The sequence below is a fragment of the Mesoplodon densirostris genome, chromosome 4 (genome assembly GCF_025265405.1).
Source record: "Mesoplodon densirostris isolate mMesDen1 chromosome 4, mMesDen1 primary haplotype, whole genome shotgun sequence".
In the NCBI taxonomy this organism is placed as follows: domain Eukaryota; kingdom Metazoa; phylum Chordata; class Mammalia; order Artiodactyla; family Ziphiidae; genus Mesoplodon; species Mesoplodon densirostris.
In genome coordinates, this window is record NC_082664.1 from 129,229,049 (window position 1) to 129,255,373 (window position 26,325).

The following is a 26,325-nucleotide window of genomic DNA, read 5'->3' on the forward strand; positions in this document are numbered from 1 at the left end:
GCCATGATAATATAGGTCATTTTTCTAGAAAGAGGATTAATTATGTTGCTGGCTTTTGCTCCGAGCAGTGGTTTTCCCAGTATTTTTCAAGCTCAGATCACCCCAACACAGGAATAAATTAGGTCTCTTATTAACTTTTCTTGTCCACAGTATAGGATTGAAAGTTTATTCTGAGTGGAGGATTAAATGTCTTCCTCCTTCCCAAGCTTGATCACCAGCTTCCTTTGGCCTTTTCTCGTTGTTTTTTCTTAAGGATTAATTATTTCCAGATCATACACAAGCATGTGCAATCCTTACAAAAGAGATGGGTGAAGACAAAACTTTCTCACCATTCGGTTTCAGGGGCTATCACAGGAGAACGAAGTGCACGAAAAAGGTTTCATAACATTGGAGGAGACTTTAAAAGCTCAGTAGAAACACAACTGAAAATCCACAAGAGGGAGATGCTTGCTAAACCGCCAGAAAGTAACTCCCACGAGGGACCTGAGAGAGCCTTAACAGGAGCCAATAGGTCCGCCCGGGATTCAAGGAGGGAGGGAACAGGAGTAAATAGTGGCTGGGGTCTGGTAGGGGGAGTACAGGTGAAGGGAAAAGCAGGATTGGCTTCGTGACTTTGGCAGCGAAGCCCGTGCTCAGCCCAAGACCAGGAGCAGAAGGTAAGAGTGTGTTGCCAAAGAGGAGTACACGCTCCCAGCTACCTCCTGTTAGTCCCATAAGTAATGGGGGTGGTTATCTTTGAAGGCACTTCCGCTTAGCAACCCCACGCGGTTGCTAAGGAGGGACGGTAGCGGGGATAACCCGGAAGTGGTGGTGTCTATTTCTCACTGCCTGCTTTAAGTTTGTCCTATCGGGAGCGCCAGGGTGCTCTGCGCCGGGCCGAGGGTGGGGCCAGCGCTAGAGGTTCCGGTTCGGCTTCTGCGGCCGTTTGGCTCCTCGTATTCCTCCTCCCCTCCCGCACCTCTCCTCCCTCCCGTTCCTGGGAACGGGAGAAGCCAAAGCTGCGGGTGGGTAGAGAAGCACTCGGCGCCTCCGGGAGGGGGCTGCGCCCGCCCCATCTGTACCCCGAAGCACTGCCAGGTACTCTCTCCGGCTTCGACGGGGTCCGGGAGGCTGGAGCTTGAGGATGTGTGTGTGTATCTGGGGGGTGGTGGGGGCCCCTTCTCCGGCTCGGGGAGGGGAGCGCGGAGATCCTGGGTGGGGCGCAGGCCGGCGTGTGTGCCCCTGGCGGGTTGCGGGGGTGGAAGGGAAGAGCTGGGGATGACGGCTGGCGGAGAGTTTCGGGTGGCCGTGTCGAGGTTGCGGAGGAGGCGCCCCCTCAGATGCAGAAGACTTCGGCCGGTGTGGACGGGGAGTTTGCCACCTTGAGGTTTAGCTCTGAAAGAGGGAGCATCCTCTGGGTCCAGAAGGAGAGCATGGACCCCGGCGGGGTGGATGGGGCAATCCCATACTTCCATTGCCTGCTTTTTCTGCCTACCCCTGTGGGACAGAGCCCGGCTTCGGGGGTTGTGAGTCGGCTGGGCACCGCGGGGAGCCGCCCTTGGCAGAGCTAGGGCAGAAGAGTGGGTGAGGAGACCTCCCTCCTCCCAACTTCCGTGCGCTTCCCCCGCTTCTTCCTTTACTGCTCTCTTGCCCCAGTGTCCTACAGGAGCGGTAGCCCCCTCCCCAAGTGGGTAGGCATCACAGCGTAAAAGAAAGAGGGTGGAACTGGGCTTGTGGCCCCAAATGATACTTCGAATGTTCGGAAAGTGCCAGATTGACATATTCAACCAAGTCTCCCAGCTCAATATTAAGTTTGGTCTAAATTATTTTAGAAAAGTGCAGTTCTGGAAACCAGCAAACTGTAAGCTGGTCAGGCATAGCCTTATTTGGTAGATATGCGTGTTTTTAAAAAATAGACTGGGAGAACCGTAAAGATACAGAGGTCTAGGCAAGACATGTTGAGGCAAGCCTTTTCCAACATCTTTCTTACCTGCCAGTGAGCTTGACCTAGTTTAAATGAAGCACACAGATCCTTTTCATTTATATTTCAATCAGTGACTGAATTGTAGGTACTGTGTGGTTATCAATGTCTCAGAATAGTTGCGTGAACCTTCGGAGAGACAAGATTCCTTGCTTTTGAGCCTGTCTCATAATCTTTTAAGGAGATAATTATGGTCAAGTGGAAGTATTGGTTTTGAGTTAGGTAAATCTGGGATTGAACTCGGACTGCCACTGGCTAGTTGTTGACCTCGGGCAAGTCATGGAACCTACCAGAGATTCAGTTTCTTCATAAGTAACACGAGTTAAAATTCTAATCAGTATTGTAAGGGGGGGCTAATATATCTAAATAACAGTCCACTTTAAATGGAAGCACCTTCCAATTGAAAAATAAATTATTAATAAACTTAATCTTATGCAGTCAAGGTAGCCCAGTTTTGTGGAATGAGGTTTGAGATAGGAACAGAACTGGATAATATTCCAAAACATATATATACAACAGGACTTTCAGTAGCTTCTAGAAATTGATCATAAGTAGCATGAAATTCAGTTATCAGTAGTTTCTTAAAACTCTTAAAAATAAAGCAGAATATGTGCATTAACTGAAATAGCCAATAACGTTTCAAAGGTTTTTCTCAGATTTGTGATGTGTGTAGTATGGATTGGTAAGAAAAACATTTAAAAAGTAATGTATATAAGTCTTAATTAACATTACATGTCTGGAGAGAATTAAAATTGGGGCATAAAATAGAAGAAAGTAGTTGTAATTTTAAGAATAAAATCAACACAAGTAGCATGACTCACCTTAATTAGATTTAAACTATTAGCAAAACATACAGACTTTTTATGTGTATAATATTCTGTAAAATAAATGCAAATGGAATGAATTTCTGCCTTTAAATCATTTGTGATGATGATATAGAAATATATCTCAGAAACATGAAGTCTTTTTTTGGGGGGGGGGTCAGGTACCAGGCTAATCACTTTTTTTTTATAATAAATTTTATTTATTTATTTATTTATTTTTGGTTGCATTGGCTCTTCGTTGCTGTGTGCAGGCTTTCTCTAGTTGCAGTGAGTGGGAGCTACTCTAAGTTGCGGTGCGTGGGCTTCTCATTGAGGTGGCTTCTCTTGTTGTGGAGCATGGGCTTTAGGCATGCGGGCTTCAGTAGTTGTGTAGTTGTGGCACGTGGGCTCACTAGTTGTGGTGCACGGGCTTAGTTGATCCAGAGCATGTGGGATCTTCCCGGAACAGTGATCGAACCCGTGTCCACAGCATTGGCAGGCAGATTCCTAACCACTGCGCCACGGGGGAAGCCCACATTGAAGTCTTTATATTCATTTGTTTTGTAGATTTGAAACAATACAGTTATTTGTAACCTATTATATGCCAGATTTTCAGCTAATGTAGTTTGCTTTTTGATGTAACTTGAAGTTAGTAAATTTTTTTTTTCTTTTTTTTGCGGGGGGCCACACTGCGTGGCTTGCGGGATCTTAGTTGCCTGACCAGGGATCGAACCTGGACCCCCGCAGTGAACGTGCCAAGTCTTAACTACTGGACAGCCAGGAAATTTGCAGTAATTTTTAATTATTAATTTTTAAATGTACTTTATACTCAAAAGCTAAAAATCAAATAACTTGCTTTAGTAATCATTTTTTGTGTGAGAAAAGTGGTTATAAAGTTTGTAATTCAGTATCACTTTTTAGAGAAGTTTACAGGTTTTCCATAATTTCGAGAGAAATTTTCAAATATATTTCTTCTTCGTGTCTCTCTTAAGCAGAATTGAACTTTTTTAAAAAAACATAAAACTGTCCAGCTATGTTGCATGCTTCTTGAGGTAGAAATACTATTTTAAATTTTATCCACCACTGCAGCTACATAATAGGCACCAAATAAATATTGGTCAAATTGATAAATGGATGGATATATTTAAAATTATTAATAAGGTATCTAATTATGTTTTTACTACATGTTTTGTAAGGTTATTCAACTTTCTAAGTGGCTGTTCTTTACACTGTAAGGTCTTTAGTGTATATGTAAGCATTTAACTGCGTTTTCCTGGATCATTATTTTTCAGTATCTTTTGAATCTTAAAGTTGAGACGATATTATCTTGCTTTGGTAAAGCCATGAGAAGTTCCCATTTTTTCCCCTATATTCTCATAAGACTTTAATAAATAATTCATTTTGGTATAAGAGTTAGGATACTAGCTGTAAAAAGGTATATTTAAAATGTGGGCAATAATAGAGACTGTTACAGATAATGCTTTTCTCAATGACCTTTTCCACTTAAACAAAGTATGTGGCCATTCCACAGATCTTTGCAATTGTCAGTTATGGAATTTGCTGGTCAGGAAATCTAAAAATGACTAAACCTTCCTTTAATGTCTATGTCTTGGATGATCTCAGAAAACTTTAGGAAAGATTGGGAAGGTTTGTATACCATACTAGAATATATAATGAACAAAGTACAGTTAACGTTATTGGTGCTGCCAAATCAGGAGTGAGTTACTGTGGAAATGCTTAAAAAATGCCAGGCAGTGCTTTCCTCAAACCAAATGAGTATTCTTCCAGAGCTTGTTTCTATTTTAGAGCTTCTTTCTTTTTGGACTATGATTTGCTCTCTAATAAAGATAAATAATCATTGTATCCAGAAAAAAAGGCTGATATCATAGACAGATTTTATTACCACCAATCTTGATAGAAACTGCTTCAATGGCTTCAAATAAGTGGAAGTACATTTTCATGAAAGAACTTAAGAATTTGTGGAGCGGTAGTTTTTCTCTATTTAACATCTAACTTGTCTCTGCTCATTTCTGCCTAATATAGAAACTTTGAGAAGCTGGGAAGAAAAAGAAAAAAGAATGAATTTACTTCAGAATTAGCATTTTATGTTTTGTAGGTTACTTATTTGGAGAGATAAATTGGATTTTGACATTATTGGGACTGTGTTCAAGATGGACTCGGGGAAAAAAAATTAGAGAGATGCCATCTGCTTCAGATTCCTCTTCCCTCACCCCTTCATGTTTTGTGGCTTTGAATTTATCAGATTTTTTTTTTTTACATAAAAACCCTCAGTAGATTTAGGTTATATAATTTCAGCTATGTCGGTGAACCTGTAACTAAAAGAACTTGCATTTTATATTGAATTACACAGAAGGATCACAGACATTGGTTAAAAGTAATTGTTATTTCAAACTATCTGAACATGAGATAGCTTCATACATCTTTGTCGTCATTTGCTTAATAAACCATTCTTGTCATTAGTGCTTACCACAGTCCACTTATTGGTGGAAGTTGCTAAAAAAATGGATTATGGAGATATAGAATAAATCCTTTTTTTCCTCTGATATTACAACCAGAAGAGAAGTTTCTGTTGTTGTTTTTTTTATTTACTGATGAATCCACTTAAACTTATTGAGTAGTGAGTTTTGCCTTACCTTATGCCAATTGCTATAGTTTTCATCTAAGTGATACCATACAGTTCATAGGGCACATACTTGTCACTTTTCAGTTTGAATCTTTAATAATCCTGAGCACAGCCTTTTGGATTTACTGAGCTGGAAAAGAATGTGTCTAGTTCAGGTTACAGTAGTCGGGCACTTAGCATGGACCCGAAAGACCCAGGCATCTTTGAAAAACTATAAAGTAAAACTGGTATGGTATCCCAGAAATGATCTGAAGAGAGAGTCTTCTGGATAGAAGAGAGCCATGCTGTGTTTGCAATAGGAATGTTCTGGTGATGTGGGAAGACAGATAAACTGCCCTTGTAGTCTGTTCCTCACCCAGAAGCTCCAAGTAGGCAGTGTAGTTATGGCAGGGGCTGGGGTGTCAGGGATGGGAATTGTTCTTCAATAATTGCTCACCCATTATTATGGAGGCATAGATATATTGGGGAAAGGGGAATTCTCTTGGATTTTGTCTTGGACAGAGAAGCTGAGTGAACAGGTAGCCATTGCCCTTGCTGTCAAAGAGAACTTGGTGTAACACCTCTGGGTGCTGGGTAAGCCTATCAAAATGCTACAGTTTGATGTCTCCATCAAAATGCCACATAAATTTTCTAAGAAACAACAGCATTGGACCACATTGATTTCTGTAGTTTTCACATTCTAATTCTTGAACCTAGAAAAAGAGGCATTGAAGACTTTTGGGCTTCTGAATGAGAGTATCACACATTACATCCATCTTGATAGATTTATAAATACACTTTAAATTGTCTGTTGGTATCAATGAATGATGTGAAAATGTTTTAAGTTTTGTGTGTGTGTGTGTGTGTGCGCGCACACGCACGCCCTTTAGTGTCCATGATGATTACCAAATTTCAGTTCTTCAGGCTAAATTGCTAACCATAACTGTGGTAAAGCAGTTTCCCAGCTGGATTTCTTCTCTCTTTCCTAGAGGTCACTCTCTGATGTATGTGCTAGTGAGCAGAGATATGACCAAGCCAATAAAAAGGCAAGGAGATTAAAGTTAATTTCTTTTCAGGAATTCCCTGGCAGTCCAGTGGTTAGGACTTGGCACTTTCATGCTTTCACTGTGGGGGCCCGGGTTCAATCCCTGGTTGGAGAATATCCCACAAGCCGCACTGTGTGGCCAAAAAAAAAAGAGGAAAAAGTTAATTTCTTTCATTTAAATTTATTTAAATGCTTATTCAAATTTGATTTTATTAGTTTTTTTTTTTTTTTCAACTTTGCTAGGATTTCTGTAGTTTAAAGTAGCAATAGGTACTCTTTCAGATTGTGGGTGCCCAACTTTTTAAAAAAAAAAATTAAGACTATTTTTTTGAACAGTTTTAGATTTACAAAAAAATTGAGCAAGTAGAGAGTTCTATCTCTCTCCATATCCACTTAATTCCCAACCAGTTCCCCCCCATTTTTAAAAAACATTTATTTTATTTATTTATTTTTGGCTGCGTTGGATCTTCATTGCTGTGTGTGGGCTTTCTCTAGTTGTGGCCAGTGGGGGCTACCTCCCCCATTATTAACATCTTGCATTAGTGTGGTACATTAGTTACGATTAATGAACCAATATTGATACATTATTATTATCCATAGTTTTCATTAGGTTCACTCTTTGTGTTGTATGGTTATGTGGGTTATAACAAATGCATAATAACATGTATCCACCATTACAGTTTCATACAGAATAGTTTTACCGCCAGAAAAAAATCCCATTTTACCTATTCATCCCTCCTCTTTTTCTTCCAGAATTCCTGACAAACACAGACCTTTTTACTGTCTCTATAGTTTGCATTTTCCAAAATTTCTTATAGTTGGAATCATATGGTATGTAGCTTTTTAAAAATTAATTAATTAATTTTTGGCTGTGTTGGATCTTCGTTGCTGCACACGGGCTTTCTCTAGTTGCGGAGAGCGGGGGATACTCTTCGTTGTGGTACGTGGGCTTCTCATTGCAGTGGCTTCTCTTGTTGCAGAGCACAAGCTCTAGGCATGCGGGCTTCAGTAGTTGTGGCACGTGGGCTTAGCAGCTGTGGCTCGCAGGCTCTAGAACACAGGCTCAGTAGTTGTGGCACACGGGCTTAGTTGCTCTGCGGCATGTGGGATCTTCCCGGACCAGGGCTCGAACCCATGTCCCCTGTGTTGACAGGCAGATTCGTAACCACTGCGCCACCAGGGAAGTCCGTATGTGGGTTTTTTGTTTGTTTGTTTGTTTTTGGCTGCGTTGGATCTTCATTGCGATGCGCGGGCTGCTTATTGCACTGGCTTCTCTTGTTGCAGCACTCGGTCTTCAGTGGTTGCGGCACACGGGCTTAGTTGCTCTGCGGCATGTGGGATCTTTCTGGACCAGGGATCGAACCCATGTCCCATGCATTGGCAGGCGGATTCTTAACCATTGTGCCACCGGGGAAGTCCCTGTAGCTTTTTCTTAGACTGGTTTCTTTTACTTAGTAATATGCATTTAAGGTTCCTCCATGTCTTACTGAGGCTTGATAGCTCCTGTCCTTTTTTTTTTTTTTTTGAATTTTTGAATTTTATTTATTTTTTATACAGCAGGTTCTTATTAGTTACCTACTTTATACATATTAGTGTATATATGTCAATCTCAGTCTCCCAATTCATACCACCACCTCCCCCTCACCCCGCCGCTTTCCCCCCTTGGTGTCCATATGTTTGTTCTCTACATCTGTGTCTCTATTTCTGTCCTGAAAACCAGTTCATCTGTACCATTTTTCTAGGTTCCACATATACACGTTAATATACGATATTTGTTTTTCTCTTTCTGACTTACTTCACTCTGTATGACAGTCTCTAGATTCATCCACGTCTCTACAAATGACCCAATTTCATTCCTCTTTATGACTGAGTAATATTCCATTGTATATACGTACCACATCTTCTTTATCCATTCGTCTGTCGATGGGCATTTAGGTTGCTTCCATGACCTGGCTATTGTAAATAGTACTGCAATGAACATTGGGGTGCATGTGTCTTTTTGAATTATGGTTTTCTCAGGGTCTGTGCCCAGTAGTGGGATTGCTGGGTCATATGGTAATTCTATTTTTAGTTTTTTAAGGAACCTCCATACTGTTCTCCATAGTGGCTGTATCAATTTACATTCCCACCAACAGTGCAAGAGGGTTCCCTTTTCTCCACACCCTCTCCAGCATTTGTTGTTTTTAGATTTTCTGATGTTGCCCATTCTAACTGGTGTGAGGTGATACCTCATTGTAGTTTTGATTTGATTTCTCTAATAATTAGTGATGTTGAGCAGCTTTTCATGTCCTTCCTCTCCATCTGTATGTCTTCTTTGGAGAAATGTCTATTTAGGTCTTCTGCCCATTTTTGGATTGGGTTGTTTGTTTTTTTAATATTGAGCTGCATGAGCTGTTTATATATTTTGGAGATTAAACCTGTGTCTGTTGATTTGTTTGCAAATGTTTTCTCCCATTCTGAGAGTTGTCTTTTCATCTTGCTTGTATTTTCCTTTGCTTTGCAAAGGCTTTTAAGTTTCATTAGGTCCCATTTGTTTATTTTTGTTTTTACGTCCATTACTCTAGGAGGTGAATCAAAAAAGATCTTGCCTTGATTTATGTCAAAGAGTGTTCTTCCTATGTTTTCCTCTAAGAGTTTTATAGTGTCGAGTCTTACGTTTAGGTCTCTAATCCATTTTGAGTTTATTTTTGTGTATGGTGTTAGGGCGTGTTCTAATTTCATTCTTTTATGTGTAGCTGTCCACTTTTCCCAGCACCACTTATTGAAGAGACTGTCTTTTCTCCATTGTATATCCTTGCCTCCTTTGTCATAGATTAGTTGACCATAGGTGCGTGGGTTTATCTCTGGGCTTTCTATCCTGTTCCATTGATCTGTATTTCTGTTTTTGTGCCAGTACCATATTGTCTTGACTACTGTAGCTTTGTAGTATAGTCTGAAGTCAGGGAGTCTGATTCCTCCAGCTCCATTTTTTTCCCTCAAGACCGCTTTGGCTATTTGGAGTCTTTTGTTTCTCCATACAGATTTTAAGATTTTTTGTTCTAGTTCTGCAAGAAATGCCACTGGTAATTTGATAGGGATTGCATTGAATCTGTAGATTGCTTTGGGTAGTATAGTCATTTTCACAATATTGATTCTTCCAATCCAAGAACATGGTATATTTCTCCATCTGTTTGTGTCATCTTTGATTTCTTTCATTAGTGTCTTATAGTTTTCTGAGTACAGGTCTTTTTTCTCCCTAGGTAGGTTTATTCCTAGGTATTTTATTCTTTTTGTTGCAGTGGTGAATATGATTGCTTGCTTAATTTCTCTTTCTGATCTTTCATTGTTAGTATATAGGAATGCAAGAGATTTCTGTGCATTAATTTTGTATCCTGCAACTTTACCAAATTCATTGATTAGCTCTAGTAATTTTCTGGTGGCATCTTTAGGATTCTTTATGTATAGTATCATGTCATCTGCAAACAGTGACAGTTTTACTTCTTCTTTTCCAATTTGTATTCCTTTTATTTCTTTTTCATCTCTGATTACCGTGGCTAGGACTTCCAAAACTGTGTTGAATATTAGTGGCAAGAGTGGACATCCTTGTCTTGTTCCTGGTCTTAGAAGAAATGCTTTCAGTTTTTCACCATTGAGAATGATGTTTGCTGTGGGCTTGTCATATATGGCCTTTATTATGTTGAGGTAGGTTCCCTCTATGCCCACTTTCTGGAGAGTTTTTATCATAAATGGGTGTTGAATTTTGTCAAAAGCCTTTTCTGCATCTACTGAGATGATCATATGGTTTTTCTCCTTCAATTTGTTAATATGGTGTATCACATTGATTGATTTGCATATATTGAAGAGTCCTTGCATCCCTGGGATGAATCCACTTGATCATGGTGTATGATCCTTTTAATGTGTTGTTGGATTCTGTTTGCTAGTATTTTGTTGAGGGTTTTTGCATCTATATTCATCAGTGATATGGTCTGTAATTTTCTTTTTTTGTAGTATCTTTGTCTGGTTTTGGTACCAGGGTGATGGTGGCCTCATAGAATGAGTTTAGGAGTGTTCCTTCCTCTGCAGTTTTTTGGAAGAGTTTGAGAAGGATGGGTGTTAGGTCTTCTCTAAATGTTTGATAGAATTCATCTGTGAAGACATCTGGTCCTGGACTTTGGTTTGTTGGAATATTTTTAATCACAGTTTCAATTTCATTACTTGTGATTGGTCTGTTCATATTTTCTATTTCTTCCTTGTTCAAGCTTGGAAGGTTATACCTTTCTATGAAGTTGTCCATTTCTTCCAGGTTGTCCATTTTATTGGCATAGAGTTGCTTGTAGTAGTCTCTTAGGATGCTTTGTATTTCTGTGGTGTCCGTTGTAACTTCTTTTTCATTTCTAATTTTATTGATTTGAGTCCTCTCCCTCTTTTTCTTGATGAGTCTGGCTAAAGGTTTATCAATTTTGTTTATCTTCTCAAAGAACCAGCTTTTAGTTTTATTGGTCTTTGCTATTGTTTTCTTTGTTTCTATTTCATTTATTTCTGCTCTGATTTTTATGATTTCTTTCCTTCTAGTAATTTTGGGTTTTGTTTGTTCTTCTTTCTCTAGTTCCTTTAGGTGTAAGTTTAGATTGTTTATTTGAGATTTTTCTTATTTCTTGAGGTAGGCTTGTATTGCTATAAACTTCCCTCTTAGAACTGCTTTTGCTGCATCCCATAGGTTTTGGATTGTTGTGTTTTCATTGTAATTTGTCTCTAGGTATTTTTTGATTTGCTTTTTGATTTATTCAGTGATCTCTTGGTTATTTAGTAACGTATTGTTTAGTCTCCATGTGTTTGTGTTTTTTACATTTTTTTCCCCGTAATTGATTTCTAATCTCATGCGCTGTGGTCAGAAAAGATGCTTAATATGATTTCAATTTTCTTAAATTTACTGAGGCCTGATTTGTGGATCCAGGATGTGATCTATCCTGGAGAATGTTCCATGTGCATTTGAGAAGAAAGTGTAATCTGCTGTTTTTGGATGGAATGTCCTATAAATACCAGTTAAATCTATCTTGTCTATCATGTCATTTAAAGCTTGTGTTTCCTTATTTTCTGTTTGGATGATTTGTCCATTGGTGTAAGTGAGGTGTTAAGGTCCCCCACTATTATTGTGTTACTGTTGATGTCCTCTTTTATAGCTGTTAGCAGTTGCCTTATATATTGAGGTGCTCCTGTGTTGGGTGCATATATATTTATAATTGTTATATCTTCTTCTTGGATTGATCCCTTGATCGTTATGTAGTGTCCTTCCTTGTCTCTTGTAACATTCTTTATTTTAACGTCTATCTTATCTGATATGAGTATTGCTACTCCAGCTTTCTTTTGATTTCCATATGCATGGAATATCTTTTTCCATCCCCTCACTTTCAGTCTGTATGTGCCCCTAGGTCTGAAGTGGGTCTCTTGTAGACAGCATATATATGGGTCTTGTTTTTGTATCCATTCAGCAAGCCTGTGTCTTTTGCTTGGAGCATTTAATCCATTCACGTTTAAGGTAATTATCAATATGTATGTTCCTAGTACCATTTTCTTAATTGTTATGGGTTTGTTTTTGTAGGTCCTTTAATTCTCTTGTGTTTCCCACTTAGAGAAGTTCCTTTTGCACTTGTTGTAGAGCTGGTTTGGTGGTGCTGAATTGTCTTAGCTTTTGCTTGTCTGTAAAGCTTCTGATTTCTCCCTCGAATCTGAATGAGATCCTTGCCAGGTAGAGTAATCTTGGTTGTAGGTTCTTCCCACTCCCTTCTGGCACATAGAGTTTCTGCTAAGAAATCAGCTGTTAACCTTATGGGAGTTCCCTTATGTTATTTGTCATTTTTCCTTTGTTGCTTTCAGTAATTTTTCCTTGTCTTTAATTTTTGTTAGTTGATCACTATTTGTCTCAGTGTGTTTCTCCTTCAGTTTCTCCTGCCTTGGACTCTCTGTGCTTCCTGGACTTGGGTGGCTATTTCCTTTCCCATATTAGGGAAGTTATCGACTATAATCTCTTCAGGTATTTTCTCAGGTCCTTTCTCTCTCTGTTCTCCTTCTGGGACCCCTATAATGCGAGTGTTGTTGCATTTAATGTTGTCGCAGAGATCTCTTAGGCTGTCTTCATTTCTTTTCATTCTTTTCTCTTTATTCTGTTCCAGCAGCAGTGAATTCCACCATTCTCTCTTCCAGGTCACTTATCCGTTCTTCTGCCTCAGTTATTCTGCTGTTGATTCCTTCTAGTGTATTTTTCATTTCAGTGATTGTATTGTTCATCTCTCTTTGTTCTTTAATTCTTCTAGGTGTTTATTCTTTAATTCTTCTAGGTGTTTGTTAAACGTTTCTTGCATCTTCTCGATCTTTGCCTCCATTCTTTTTCCGAGGTCCTGGATCATCTGCAGTATCGTTATTCTGAATTCTTTTTCTGGAAGATTGCCTGTCTCCACTTCATTTAGTTGTTTTTCTGGGGTTTTATCTTGTTCCTTCATCTGGTACATAGCCCTCTGCCTTTTCATCTTGTCTGTCTTTCTGTGAATGGGGTTTTCCTTCCACAGGCTGCAGAATTGTAGTTCTTCTTGCTTCTGCTGTCTACCCTCTGGTGGATGGGGCTATCTAAGAGTCTTGTGCAAGCTTCCTGATGGGAGGGACTGGTGGGTAGAACTGGGTGTTGCTTTGGTGGGCAGAGCTCACTAAAACTTTTATCTGCTTGTCTGCTGATGGGTGAGGCTGGTTTCCCTCCCTGTTGGTTGTTTTGCCTGAGGCGACCCAACACTGGAGCCTACCTGGCTCTTTGGTGTGGCTAATGGTGGACTCTAGGAGGGCTCACACCAAGGAGTACTTCCCAGAACTTCTCCTGCCAGTGTTCTTGTCCCCATGGTGAGCCACAGCCACCGCCTGCCTCTGCAGGAGAACCTCCAATACTAGCAGGTAGGTCTGGTTCAGTCTTCTATGGGGTCACTGCTCCTTCCGCTGGGTCCCGATGTGCACACTTCTTTGTGTGTGCCCTCCAAGAGTGGAGCCTCTGTTTTCCCCAGTCCTGTCAAAGTCCTGCAATCAAATCCCACTAGCCTTCAAAGTTTGATTCTCTAGGAATTCCTCCTCCCATTGCTGGACCCCCAGGTTGGGAAGGCTGACGTGGGGCTAAAAACCTTCACTCCAGTGGACTTCTGTGGACTTCTGTGGTATGTGTTCTCCAGTTTGTGAGTCTCCCACCCAGTAGTTATGGGATTTGATTTTACTGTGATTGTGCCCCTCCTGCCGTCTCATTGTGGCTTCTCCTTTGTCTTTGGATGTGGGGTATCTTTTTTGGTGAGTTCCAGTGTCTTCCTGTCGATTATTGTTCAGCAGTTAGTTGTGATCCCGGTGCTCTCTCAGGAGGGAGGGAGTGCATGTCCTTCTACTCCGCCATCTTGAACCAGTCTCCTAGCTCCCGTCCGTTTATTGCTGAATAATTTTGTATTATATGGATGTAACAGTTTGTTTATCCCTTCAACTATGGAAGGATATCTTGATTGCTTCCATTTTTTTGGGGGGAGGGGTGGGCATGTTTAGGGTTTTGTGTGTACATAAGCTTTCAGCTCCTTTGGGTAAGGAACAAGTGTGATTGCTGGGTTATATGATAAGACTATGTTTAATTTTGTAGGAAACTGTGAAACTGTCTTTCAAAGTGGTTATGCCAATATGCATTCCCATCACCAATGAATGAGTGTTCCTGTTGCTCTGAGCACTTGCTAGAATTTGATATAGTCAGTTTTTTGTATTTGAGCCTTTCTAACAGGTGTTTTAACTTGTAATTTCCTAATGACATACAGTGTTGAACTGCCTTTTTATATGCTTGTTTGCCATCTATATATATTCTTTGGTGAGATGCCTGTTCAGCTCTTTTTGCCCATTGTTAAATTGTTTCTTATTGTTGGGTTTTAAGTGTTCATTGTATATTTTGGATAGGAATCCTTTATCAGTTATATTTTTGGCAAATATTTTTTTCCAATCTGTGGCTTGTCTTTTTATTCTCTTAGCAGTGTCTTTAATAGTATGAAAGTTTTTAGTTTTCATAAAGTCCAGCTTTACAAGTTTTTCTTTCATTGAGCATGCTTTTGGTCTTGTATCTATAAACTCATTGCCAAACCCAAGGGTACATAGATTTTCTCCTATGCTATCTTTGAGAGATTTTTTTTTTTTTTTTGGCGGTACGCAGGCCTCTCACTGTTGTGGCCTCTCCTGTTGCGGAGCACAGGCTCCGGACATGCAGGCCCCGCGGCCATGGCTCACGGGCCCAGCCGCTCCGCGGCACGTGGGATCCTCCCAGACCGGGGCACAAACCTGTGTCCCCTGCATCGGCAGGCGGACTCTCAACCACTGTGCCACCAGGGAAGCCCCTCTTTGAGAGTTTTTATAGTTTTGCATTTTACACTGAGTTGTAAGATCCATTTGAGTTTTTGTAGAAGGTTTAAGGACTGTGTCTGTATTCATATTATTGCATAAGGATGTCCAGTTGTTGTTTTTTAAAAATTTTATTTATTTATTATTTATTTTTGGCTGCATTGGGTCTTTGTTGCTGCGCACGGGCTTTCTTTAGTTGTGGCGAGGGGGGGCTACTCTTTGTTGCAGTGCATGGGCTTCTCATTGCGGTGGCTTCTCCTGTTGCAGAGCATGGGCTCTAGGCATGCGGGTTCAGTAGTTGCTGCTCGCGGGCTCTTGAGCGCAGGCTCAGTAGTTGTGGTGCACGGGCTTAGTTACTCCACGGTATATGGGATCTTCCCAGACCAGGGATCAAACCTGTGTCCCCTGCCAAAGGGGATTCTTAACCACTGCACCACCAGGGAAGTCCCTGTCCAGTTGTTTTATTAGGATGTTTTCTATTCTAAAAATATTAATGTGGTATTTTTTAAACGACTTTACTTTTTAGAGCAGTTTTAGGTTCACAGTAAAACTAAGAGTAAGGTACAGAGACTTCCCATATAGCCTCTGTTCCCACACATGCATAGCCTCCCCCATTATCAATATCCGCTACCCAAGTAGTACATTTGTTATAATTGATGAGCCTACATGGACACATCATAATTTCTTAAAGTCTGTAGCTTAATTTAGGGTTCATTCTTTGTACTGTACTTACTATGGGTTTGGAAAAATGTACATAACAATTATTCATCCTTTTAATATACAGAGCATTTTCAATGCCCTAAAAGTCCTCTGTGCTCTGCCAGTTTATCCCTCCCTCACACCCCAACCCTTGAGTATTTTTTTCTTTTTTAGAAACTAAATGTATGAAATAATTCCTGGGGGTAGTTTTGAAAAGAGATTTTTCTAACATTCTGAGATGTAATTGGAAGCATTGTTCAGAGTCTCAAGTTTCCCTTTCAAAAAGATTGATATTAGGTCATTAGGTGTTAATTGACAGGTGCTTTAATTCTTTGAGATATGTAATTGGGCATTAGGAAGTGTGAGCTAAATGTGGTACTGTTCACATGACAGTTGCAGGTGGTAAAGGGACTTGATAGGAGATCTAAATTCAGGATTTTTGAACTGTCACTAAAGTTAAGGTCCTTTGCCAGTTACATTTTATAGTTGTGCAGGTTTCAGCTATACAGATTTCTTGGCTGCCATCCCCAGTATTTGCTTCTTTCTGTTACATTTGTTGAAGGCCATCCAGAAACTTGAGCTGGCAAAGTTTGAGTAGGAAGAGATATCATGGGTACTGCTGTAGTTGCCTGATATTTCCAATTTGGATTCAGAGTGGAAGTATCTATTTTAAAAGCAATAAAATGCTGTTCTGAGGCACTGTTTCTCACATAGCCTGAATAGTAATTGTTAGAATCCTCTTTCAGTTGGCTTTAAACTTGTCCTGTCTGGATTTCTAGGACACCTTCTATTTTCCAAACATGTTAATTTAATTGGTATTGTGACATCCAAATATTCCAGTCATCTATAGTATGATGCAAAAATTGTTTAATAACTCCACGTTTGATGGATTTTGTTTGCTTTTTCACCTAGTTAAATAAAAACAGACACGAGGAATGATGTGTTTGTGTGAAAGCACTTAGGTTTTCCAAAGATAGCTGCTCTCCAAGTCAATCAGTACATAAGCTCGCTTTGTCTTTAATGGGATCCATCTGGTTAATGCTTATGTTTCTTGAGTTTCATAGATTATGGAATCATAAAGTAAAAGAAAACATGGAAATGGTCTAGTTAGACTTTCTCATTTTACAGCTGAGGCTACTTAAGTGCAGAGAGACTAAGAGACTTGATCTAGATTGTATAGCTAATGAGTCTCACTGGAACCCAGGTCTCCTGACATATATAATACACTAATTCGTTCTCTTTAGTTAATGAAGAAATAATGATTGTATAAGACGTAAAATTTCCAGGAAATTTAAGTAGACAATTAAACTTCTACAGTATTAGAATTCAGGTATTTAGTTGAAATCCTGGTTAATTTCTGAAGTGTTGAGTTAGTATTTCTTTAAATACCAGGTGTCACTGGATCTTTAGTTAAGAGCAAATTTGTTATTTTTCACATTCTAGATAGAAATCAGCCAATTCAAAAATAATGAAGATATTATAGCCTATATTTAGCAAGTGCATATTTGGCTGTATTAAAATGAATCTTTTTTTAAAAATTTATTTTTTTTTGGCTGCATTGGGTCGTCATTGCTGCACATGGGCTTTCTGTAGTTGCGGGGGCTACTCTTCCTTGCGGTGCATGGGCTTCTCATTGTGGTGGCTTCTCTTGGCGTGGAACACAGGCTCTAGGCATGTGGGCTTCAGTAGTTATGGCACACAGGTTCAGTAGTTGTGGCGCACAGGCTTTGTTGCTCTGTGGCATGTGGGATCTTCCCAGACCAGGGATCAAACCCGTGTCCCCTGCATTAGCAGGTAGATTCTCAACCACTGTACCACCAGGGAAGTCCCTAAAATGAATCTTAATGTATTTTTTCTTTGCACAGTGGAGATAATCTGTTAATTTTTTAAAATAAATTTATTTATATTTTATTTATTTGTTTTTGGTTACGTTGGGTCTTCGTAGCTGTGTGTGGGGGCTACTCTTTGTTGCGGTGCAACTGCTTCTCATTGTGGTGGCTTCTGTTGTTGTGGAGCACAGGCTCTAGGAGAGTGGGCTTCAGTAATTGTGGCACGTGGGCTCAGTAGTTGTGGCGCATGGGCTTAGTTGCTCCATGGCATGTGGGATCTTCCCAGACCAGGGCTTGAACGCGTATTCCCTGCATTGGCAGGTGGATTCTTAACCACTACGCCACCAGGGAAGTCCCTAAAATGAATCTTAATGTATTTTTTCTTTGCACAGTGGAGGTAATCTGTTAATATTTAATGTCATAAAGCAACTGTGGAATTCTGCTTTATGTGGTGGTATATTTATAAAACTAGAGTGGAGTGTTATATAGAACTGAAAGTACAGATTAATTTAATATGCATCTGGTGAATTCAGGGCTTGAAGGATGCACATTTGTTGAGAAAACAAATCATAGAACTATTCAGAGCTTCAGCATCGTTAAATATGTGTGCTTTGATTCTCTTTAACTGTTTTGAAACAGTCTTTAATGGATTTAGAAAAGGCTATTTGCTCTAAGGAAGCAACTCTGAAGCCATTATGATTGTATTAATCATTTTGTTATTCTCCACAGCATTTTGATACATTAGTATTTTTTTTCCAATTTATTTATTGGGGAAGGAAGGAGTTAAATGACTCAGTAACAAAATGGGTTTCTTGCAGAGTATAAAAGAAGGAGTATAGCTTCCTGAATTGTATAGAGTAGAAATACTCAAAGCTTTGAATTCCAGTTTGAATCCAGTCAGTGAGGAAGTAAACACTGAGTTCCTACTGTGTATTATCACCATACTATTACTGTAGTAATATAGAAATTAAAGATGTGATCATTGATCAAGTGTGAGAATGAATTTAAAATGAAAGAGAGTAACAGTTTGATATGTAACTAAGTGCAAACTTGATAATATAATCTGGTAACACTGTAGGAATTTAGGGGGAAGAAAATTTAGTGAGTGTTCATAATTCTGATCAGAAGGAGATTGAAGGTAAAGTAGTGGATCTCAACTTTGGCCTCTTATTAGAATCACTTGGGGAAACTTGTTCCAGGATCAGTTGAATCAGAATCTCAGGTGTGGGACATCCACAGTTTTATTTGTTTTGTTTTGTTTTGTTTGGGGGGGTGGGTGGGAGGGGGTGGCGTGCCACAGTTTGTGGGATCTTAGTTCCCTGGCCAGAGACTGAACCTGCGCCCTTGTCCTGACCATAGGACTGCCAGAGAATTCCCCCATCCATCATTTTTAAAAGCCTTCCCAAGATGATTGTAATGTGCAGGCTTAAAGGATGGTTATGATTTGGGCAAGCAAGAAAGTCTTTTGGGGCAGCAAAGTTAACGCAGGGAGGGAGAATTGGGCACAGCTTGTGAAACTAATGAAAGTCGTATGTACTGGTTAGGGAGTAGGGAGAAATAAGATTAAGGAGGCAGAAGGGGGTCGTATTTTAAGCAGTACTTCTCACTTCTCCAAGTGTGGTTCCTCAACCAACAGCATCAGAATCACCTGGAAGTTTATTGCAAAGCAAATTCTGAGGCTCTGCTCCAGACTTACTGAATTGGAAACTCCAGGGGTGGGTTCTAACGATATGTTTTTTGTTTTGTTTTGTTTTGCGGTACGCGGGCCTCTCACTGTTGCGGCCTCTCCCACTGCAGAGCACAGGCTCCGGACGCACAGGCTCAGTGGCCATGGCTCACGGGCCCAGCCGCTCCGCGGCATATGGGATCTTCCCGGACCGGGGCACGAGCCCGCATCCCCTGCATTGGCAGGCGGACTCTCAACCACTGCACCACCAGGGAAGCCCTAACGATATGTTTTTAATAAGCAATCCATATGATTCTGATGTACACTAAAGTTTGAGAACAGCTGTTAACAGAGGATAATGAAAGGCAGAGAATGTTAGATTTGATGTCGTAATAAGTACGGACCCATTGAAGGTTTTTTAAGCTGGGGAGTAACAGGATGTATTTGTATGTACAAGGTAAATCTGTTTATGATGTGCAGAATCCTTTGGACTGCTGAAAGAGGAATGAAGGAAGCCAGTTGAGGAGGTGCAGACATAATCTAGTAGATATAATCTAGCAGCAGGGAGGGCCTGTTCTAGGGAAATATTAGTGAAAACACAGAACAGTAATAACAGTGATGGCAGTTTGTTTAGTGTTTATATAACGGGAGTTTGCTAAATGCTTTGTATACATTATCTCATTCTCACAGCAAGCCACTGAGGTGTGGCAGTTATTCCCATTATACGGACAGGAAGTGAGGCAAAGAAAGGTTACCTCCAACTTTCACACTGTTGATAAGTGGGAGACACAGATGTCAAGCTAAGTACTTCTACCTCAAAAGTCTCTTGAAGAAACAGCTCATAGTAACTAGAAACCAAGAGATAAGGAAGACTCAAAAGTCTCAGCCCTAGGTGACAGATAGCAAGGGGAAAGTGACTGTCAGAAGGGAAATAGTGCTTACAGTGGGTACCAGGGCAAGTCATTTAGCCCATTTGAAACTGTATTGTAAAAGTGATTGTGAGAAGTAATCAATGGAAATTTTTGTATTGTGCTTTTTAGGTAAAAAGTTTAAAGTAACTTGGGATAGCTGAGTTTCTGAGTTTGGTTTGGCCTTTTTGCTCATGGTGAGTGAGTTTAAAACCTCATCCATCTTTTAAAAAATATCTTTTAGATTTTAGAGTAAATAAGTCTTTGAGTCAATTATGCCTGAGAAGCTTTCTGTAATACCACTCTTCCCTCTCTAGAGAGATATTGTGATTTAGAAAAAGGTCAGGAACATCTTAAGACAGTTTAAGAAATATTTAAGTGCTATTTTGTTTTAGTTGGGAAGCGGTAAATAGTGAAATAACATGTTTGGGTAATTGTTTTCATAAGATGTTATCAGTTCTGTTCTAGCACCCTCTTATTCATTGAGATAAAATTGACATAATATAAAATCAGCCATTTTAAAGCGCACAATTCGGTGGCATTTGCTACATTGACAGTATTGTGCGACCATAACCTTTATCTAGTTTCAAAACATTTCATCATCCCCAAATGAAAAATCCCAAACCTGTTAAGCAGTTACTCCCCGTTCCTCTCTCTCCACAGCTCCTGGTAAACACTAATCTGCTTTCTATCTCTATGGATTTACCTATTTTGGATATTTCATACAAATGGAATCATATAATATGTGACTTTTTTTTTTTTTTTTTTTTGTGGTACGCAGGCCTCTCACTGTTGCGGCCTCTCCCGTTGCGGAGCACAGGTTCCGGACGCGCAGGCTCAGTGGCCATGGCTCATGGGCCCAGCCGCTCCATGACATGTGGGATCTTCCCAGACTGGGGCAAGAACCCATGTCCCCTGCATCTGCAGGCGGACTCTCAACCACTCTGCCACCAGGGAAGACCAATATGTGACCTTTTGTGTCTGCTTCTTTCACTTAGCATAACATTTTCTAGGTCCATCCATGTTGTAGCATGTATCAGCACTTCATTTCTTTTCATGGCTGAATGATATTCCATTGTATGGATATACCACATTTGTTTATTCATTCATCAGTTGATGGAAATTTTTGGTTGTTTCTACCTTTTGGTTATTGTGAATAGTGCTCCTATGGATGTTGAGATACAAGTTTTTGTATGAATACCTGTGTTCAGTTCTTTGGGATATGTACCTAGGAATGGAATTGCTGGGTCATATGGTAATCCTACTTTTTATTTTTGGAGGAACCACCACCTGTTTTACCGTGACTGCACCATTTTACATTCTCACCAACAATGTCCAAGGGTTCTAATTTCTCTATATCCTCTGAAATTTGTTATTTATTTATTTACTTATTTATTTAGGCCTTGCTGCTCAGCTTGCAGGATCTTAGCTCCCCGACTAGGGACTGAACCTGGGGCCATGTTGAAGTGCCAGGGAATTCCCCTATTTATTTATTTATTATTTTTTAATTTTCATTTTTTGGCTGTGCTGCAGCAGTTGGGGATCTTAGTTCCCTCACAGGGATCGAACCCATGCCCCCTGTGGTGGAAGCACGGAGTTTTAACCACTGGACCGCCAGGGAAGTCCCCCTTATTTATTTTTTAATTATAGCCACCCTAGTGGGTATAAGTGATATCTCATTATGATTTTTTTAAATAAATTTATTTATTTTTATTTTTGGCTGCATTGGGTCTTCGTTGCTGCACACGGGCTTTCTCTAGTTGCAGCGAGCAGGGGCTACTCTTTGTTGTGGTGCGCGGGCTTCTCATTGGGTGGCTTCTCTTGTTACAGAGCACAGGCTCTAGGCGTGTAGGCTTCAGTAGTCGTGGCACTTGGGCTCTAGAACGCAGGCTCGGTAGTTGAGGCGCAGGGTCTTAGTTGCTCTGCGGCATGTGGGATCTTCCCGGACCAGGGCTCGAACCCGTGTCCCCTGCATTGGCAGATGGAGTCTTAACCACTGCGCCACCAGGGAAGCCCTCTCATTATGATTTTGATTTGCATTTCCTTAATGGCTAATGACGTTGAGTGTATTTTCTAGTGCTTATTGGACATTTGTGTATCTTTTTTGGTGAAATGTCTATGCAAGTCCTTTGCCAATTTTTTTTTGTAGAGAGTTTCCATTTTATTTGTTTATGATTGATCAGATTTCACATTTTAAGTAATTATTCATTACTTAAATTATTCATTAAATAATTGTTCATTAAATGGAACTCTCCTCCTCAATCTGTCATATTTCCTAAGTGATTAGTGCACAGATTCACATAATAGTTTCTTCTCTACCTTTCCTTGCTTTAAAGAAAAATTGTAGTAAAATATGTGTAACATGAATTTCCCCATTTTAACCATTTTTAAGTGTACAGTTCTATGACATTAAGTACATTCACACTGTTGTGCAGCCATCACCACTATCTCCAAACTTTTTTATTTTCCTTAACTGAAACGATGTTGAACACGTTTGAAACATCCGTTCAGGTCCTTGCTTTCACTTCTTTTGGGTACATATCCAGAAGTGGAATTGCTGGATCAAATGGTAATTCTATGTTGAGCTCTTTCTCTTTTTCTTTTTAAAAATTTATTTGGCTGCATTGGGTCTTAGTTGTGGCATGCAGGATCTTCATTGTGGCATGCAGGATCTTTCATTGTGGTGTGCAGGCTTCTCTAGTTGTAGTGCACGGGCTTCTCTCTAGTTGTGGCACGCAGGATCCAGAGCTCGTGGGCTCAGTAGTTGGGGCACGAGGGCTCTCTAGTTGTGGCGTGTGGGCTCTAGGGCACTGGGCTCAGTTGGCATGTGAGATCTTAGTTCCTTGACCAGGGATTGAACCCAAGTGCCCTGCATTGGAAGGCGGATTCTTACCCACTGGACCACCAAGGAAGTCCCTATGTTTAGTTCTTTTGAGGAATCTACCTACTGTTTTCTATAACTGCTGAGGTTTTTCTTTTTTTTTTGGCTGTGCCATGCCGCTTGCAGGATCTGAGTTCCCTGACCAGGGATCGAACCCATGCCCTAGGCAGTGAAAGTGCAGAGTACTAACCACTGGACCACCAGGGAATTTCCTGAGTTGTTTTAAATACATTCCTATAAGCAGTGCATAAGCAGGATTCCAGTTTCTCCACATCCTCACCAACACTTATTTTCCATTTTTTGATTATAGCCATGCTGGTAGGTGTGATGAGTGTCTTGTGGTTTTTGATTTGCATTTTCCCAATGACCAGTGATGTTAAGCATCTTTTCGTGTGCTTATTAGCCATTTGTATATCTTCTAAGAGTTTTATAGTTTTAGCTCTTATATTTAGGTCTTATATTAGGAAGTGTGACAATTACATTCTCACCAGCAACTTTCAAGCGTTCTAATTTCTCTACATCTTCACCAAAATTTGTTATAGTGTGTCTGTGTGTGTGTAATTATAGCCATCCTAGTGGGTATAAGTGGTATCTTGTTTTGTTTTTCAAGGTTTTCCAAGATTGGATTTTGGCTATTTGTTGTCCCTTGCAATTGCATATTAATTAAAAAATTTTAGTGGTTACTCTATGGTTTGCTATAACTAATCTAAGCCTACTTCCAAATAACACTGTACTGTTTCATGGTTTATGCAGGTACCTTGTAACAGGATATCCAATTCCTCCCTCCTTTCCCTTAAAACATTTCTGTGATTCATTCACTTATCCATAAAGTGTAATCACTTAATACATTGTTACTATTATTATTTTGAACCTATACTTATCTGTTAGATAAGTTAAGAAAAAGAATTTTTGTTTTACCTTCATTTATTCCTCTCTAGTGCTTTTTATATAGTTTTTGACCTGTGTCATCTTTCTTCTCTCTGAAGAACTTCTTTAGACATTTCTTGCAAGGCAGATGTGCTGACAATAAATTCCCTCTGTTTTTGTTTGTCTGACAGATTCTTTACTTCTCCTCTACTGAAAGATAATTTTATTGGATCCAGAATTCTAGGTTGGTTTTATTTAATACTTTAAATATTTCATCCTCTCCTTGCTTATAGAATTTATGAAAAAGAAATAATGTCTCCAACAATGGGCTTATACTCCTGGGCTTTTGCTTCCAGTAAGTTGGGATTTTCCCTGTCCTCCTCTCTCTCCAGTTTTCAGGGCAGTGATTTACCCTGTGATCTCAATTCTCTGATGGAGCTAAGAAGAGTTTTTGTTGTTCGGTTTTCTTGTGAGGACAGGAACAGTGACTTCCATGCTTTTTACATGTCAGAGCAGAAAATGGTAATCTCTTTATGAATTTTAGGAACAGGTTTTCCTTTTCTGCAAAAATGGCCATTGGAATTTTTTTAACATCTTTATTGGATTATAATTGTTTTACAACGTTGTGTTAGTTTTACTGTACAAGGAAATGAATCAGCTATATGTATAATATATCCCCTCCCTCTTGAGCCTCTCTCTCACCCTCCCCATGGCCATTGGAATTTTGACATGGATTGTATTGAATCTGTAGGTTGCTTTGAGTTGTAATCCTATCTTAACAATAATAAGTCTCCTAACCCTTGGGCAGTGAGATATCTTTTTATTTGTTTTGGTCTTCTTTAATTTCTTTCAGCAGTTTTTTCCAGTTTTCAGTGTACAATTCTTATACCTCCTTAGGTAAATTTATTCCTAAGTGTATTTTTTGATGCTATTATAAATGGAATTGTTTTCTTAATTTCATTTTCAGATTGTTCATTGTCTGTGTGTAAGAATACAACTGATTTTTGTGCTGAATTTATTAGCTCTAATAATTTGTGTGTGGTATTCTTTTGGTTTTTCAGATATAGGATTATATCATCTGAGAATAGAGATAATTTTATTCCTTCCTTTCCAATTTGGATGGCTTTTTTTTTTTTTTTTTTTTTGCCTAACTGCTTTGGCTAGAACTTCCAGTACAGTGTTGAATGGAAGTGTCAAACAAGAGCATCTTCATCTTGTTCCTTTTCTCAGGGGGGAAAGCTTTCAGTCTTTCACCATTGAGTTTGTTAACAGTGGGTTCTCAATAAAAGTCATTTTATCACGATGAAGGATTTCTTTTCTTTTTTTTGGTTGCTTTGGGTCTTAGTTGTGGTGCGCGGGATCTTTGTTGCATGTGCGAGATCTTGGTTGTGGCACCTGGGCTTCTCTAGTTGTGACGCTTCTCTCCAGCTGTGGCATGTGGGCTCCAGAGCACACAGGCTCAGTAACTGCGATGTGAAGGCTTAGTTGGGCTTAGTTGCCCCACAGCACGTGGGATCTCAGTTCCCTGACCAGGGATCGAACCTGCGTCCCCTACGTTGGAGGCGGATTCTTAGCTGCTGGACCACCAGGGAAGTCCCAAGGATTTCTTTTCTATTCCTAGTTTGAATATTTTTTATCATGGTAGAGTGTTGGATTTTGTCAAATGCTTTTTTTGCATCAATAGAGATGATCATATGGTTTTTCTCCTTCATTCTATTAATGTGGTGTATTATATTGATAAGTCTTCATTATTGACCCACCTGGGGTAAATCTCAGTTTCTCATAATGTGTAATCCTCTTAATATGCTGTTGGATTAGATTTGCTAGTATTTTGTTGAGGATTTTTGCATCTGTATTTGTAAGGGATATTGGTTTATAATTTTCTTGAATGTTTTTACCTGGTTTTGGTATTGAGGTAATGCTGGCATCACACAATGAGTTAAGGGAGGGTTCTGTCCTATTCTGGATTTTGGGAGAGTTTGGGAAGGATTGATGATTATTCTTTAAATGTTTGGTAGTATTTACCAGTGAAGCCATGTGGTCCTGGGCTTTTCTTCTGGAGGAAGTGTTTTGTTTGTTTTTTTTCTTACGTGCCGTGCCACGCAGCTTGTGGGATCTTAGTTCCCGGACCAGGGGCTGAACCCAGGCCCTCAGCAGTGAAAGTGCAGAGTCTTAATCACTGGACCTCCAGGAAATTCCCTGGTGGAAGTTGATTGTTGATTCAGTTTCTTGCTGCAGATTTTCCTTTTCTTCTGGAGTCAGTTTTGGTACCTTGTCTGTTTATAGGACCATGTACATTTCATCTAGGTTATCTTACTTTTTGGTGTATAGTTGTTTATAGTATTCACTTATAATCCTTTTTATTTTTAAGGTCCATAGAATTGTCCCCAGTTTCATCTGTGGATTTTTTAGTAATTTGAGTCTTTTCTTTCTTTCTTTTTCTTAGTTTAGCTAAAGGTTTTTCAATTTTGTTCTTATTTTCAAAGAATCAGCTTCTGATTTTGTTGATTCTATCTTTTTTTTTAATTCTCTTTTATCTCCAGTTTAGTCTTTATTATTTCATTATGTCTGTTTGCTTTGGATTTAGCTTGCTCTTCTTTTTCTACTTCTTTAAGGTGTAAACTTAGGATACCGATTTGGGGTCTTTCTTGTTGTTTAATGTACGCATTTATAC

At 39.7% G+C, this 26,325-nt stretch overlaps 1 protein-coding gene across 6 annotated transcripts in view; it reads left to right on the top strand.

Annotated features, from left to right (window-relative positions):
• The first annotated feature begins 911 nt into the window (after nucleotides 1-911).
• CSNK1G1 (casein kinase 1 gamma 1) overlaps nucleotides 912-26,325 on the top strand; it is a 151,543-nt gene continuing 126,129 nt past the window's right edge. For all 6 annotated transcript variants that reach the window (XR_009531800.1, XR_009531799.1, XM_060097196.1 and 3 more), the window contains exon 1: nucleotides 912-1,077. The gene's annotated coding sequence lies outside the window, so the exon portion shown is untranslated. The remainder of the gene's footprint in view (nucleotides 1,078-26,325) is intronic.